Below are 2,500 nucleotides of genomic sequence, written 5' to 3' on the forward strand. Positions count from 1 at the left end.
CCCCGGGGCCTGCTGGAGGTCCAGGTCCATGCCCGATGTGAGTAGCAGCAGGGCCAGCGCGCCCAGGAGCACATCTTTTTCGACCGTAAAGGGAGACAGGAGGCCGACTCACTGCCTCGGCTAAATGGAGAGGGAATTTCAGCAGGGCCAGGGCACAGGCATGGACCTTTTTCAGCTGTAAGGGAGGCAAGAGCAAGGTGCGATGTAGGTCCCCGGGGCCTGTTGTCGTACCATAGGCACGAGTGGTGTGTGTGTGTGGCAAAGAGTTTCTGCGCAGTGTACCAGGGGCACGGGGAAAGGTTGTTGTACCATAGGCACGAGAAAAGTTGTCGTACCATAGGCACGAGAAAAGTTGTCGTACCATAGGCACGAGTGGTGTGTGTGTGTGGCAAAGTGCTACTGAGCGGTGTACCAGGGGCACGGCGAAAAGTTGTTGTACCATAGGCACGAGAAAAGTTGTTGTACCATAGGCACGAGAAAAGCTGTCGTACCAGGGGCACGGAGGAAAGTTGTTGTACCATAGGCACGAGAAAAGTTGTCGTACCATAGGCACGAGGAGAGTTTGTGTGGCAAAGTGCTACTGAGCGGTGTACCAGGGGCACGGCGAAAAGTTGTTGTACCATAGGCACGAGAAAAGTTGTCGTACCATAGGCACGAGAAAAGTTGTCGTACCATAGGTACGAGGAGTGTGTGTGTGGCAAAGTGCTACTGAGCGGTGTACCAGGGGCACGGCGAAAAGTTGTTGTACCATAGGCATGAGAAAAGTTGTCGTACCATAGGCACGAGGAAAGCTGTCGTACCAGGGGCACGGAGGAAAGTTGTTGTACCATAAGCACGAGAAAAGTTGTCGTACCATAGGCACGAGGAGAGTTTGTGTGGCAAAGTGCTACTGAGCGGTGTACCAGGGGCACGGCGAAAAGTTGTTGTACCATAGGCACGAGAAAAGTTGTCGTACCATAGGCACGGAGGAAAGTTGTTGTACCATAGGCACGAGAAAAGTTGTCGTACCATAGGCACGAGAAAAGTTGTCGTACCATAGGCACAAGCAGTGCGTGCGTGCGTGCGTGCGTGTGTGTGTGTGTGCGGCAGTTCTTCTGCGCAGTGTACCAGGGGCACATTTCAATGTGCTTTCTGGAGTACCAGGGGCACGAGGATTTTGCCAGTGGTGTTCTGCTTTGTTAGTGGGAGGGGGCTTAAGTGTGGGTCCCCGGGGCCTGCTGGAGGTCCAGGTCCATGCTAGATACGTGGTACAGGGTAACTGCAGGAGGGGGGGGGGGGGGGGGGGTAATGTGGGTTCACGGGGCCTGCTGGAGGTCAAGGTCCATGCTGGATATGCGCTGGAGCGTAACTGCAAGTAAGGAAAGCTAGTGGGGGAGTAGAGCAGGGGAGTATGTGGGTCCCCAGGGCCTGCTGGAGGTCCAGGTCCATGCTAGATATGTGGCACAGGGTAACTGCAGGGGGGGGTAATGTGGGTCCACGGGGCCTGCTGGAAGCCAAGGTCCATGCTAGACATGTGGTACAGGGTAACTGCAGGGGGAAGGGGGGGGGGGGGGGGGGTAATGTGGGTCCCCGGGGCCTGCTGGAGGTCAAGGTCCATGCTAGATACGTGGTACAGGGTAACTGCAGGAGGGGGGGGGGGGGGGGTAATGTGGGTTCACGGGGCCTGCTGGAGGTCAAGGTCCATGCTGGATATGCGCTGGAGCGTAACTGCAAGTAAGGAAAGCTAGTGGGGGAGTAGAGCAGGGGAGTATGTGGGTCCCCAGGGCCTGCTGGAGGTCCAGGTCCATGCTAGATATGTGGCACAGGGTAACTGCAGGGGGGGGTAATGTGGATCCACGGGGCCTGCTGGAAGCCAAGGTCCATGCTAGACATGTGGTACAGGGTAACTGCAGGGGGAAGGGGGGGGGGGGGGTAATGTGGGTCCCCGGGGCCTGCTGGAGGTCAAGGTCCATGCTAGATATGTGGTACAGGGTAACTGCAGGGGGGGGGGGGGGGGGGGGGGGGGTAATGTGGGTCCCCGGGGCCTGCTGGAGGTCAAGGTCCATGCTAGATATGTGGTACGGGGTAACTGCGGGGGGGGGGGGTATCTAATGGGGGACTAGATCAGGTGAGGATGTAATGGCCAGTTCGACAGCAGCACATCTTTTTCGACCGTAAGGGAGAGAGGAGGCCGACTCTCTGCCTCGGCCAAATGGAGAGAGATTTTCAGCAGGGCCAGTGCGCCAGGAGCACATCTTTTTCAACCGTGAGGGAGAGAGGAGGCCGACTCACCACCTCGGCCAGGGCCTTTTTTTCTCCCCTCTCCAGTTGAGCAGTCTAAGGGTAATGAGTAGCAAAGGTGCCCTCCGTCATTTATGGGAGACGGGTGTCTGAAGATGCGCAAGTCAGCAGACACCCTCGGCAACGCTCGGACGGCACTGGGACGGCGCGAGAGAGCGAGTTGCTGCCACAGCAGCCTCCTCTTCCGGCCCACCTGCCTGCCAGCCTTCCCTCCCACCCC

This window comes from Diplotaxodon limnothrissa, unplaced genomic scaffold (assembly GCF_057381915.1).
Source record: "Diplotaxodon limnothrissa isolate DT_005_m unplaced genomic scaffold, D_limnothrissa_male_GT1.1 unmapped_scaffold_10, whole genome shotgun sequence".
Classification (NCBI taxonomy): domain Eukaryota; kingdom Metazoa; phylum Chordata; class Actinopteri; order Cichliformes; family Cichlidae; genus Diplotaxodon; species Diplotaxodon limnothrissa.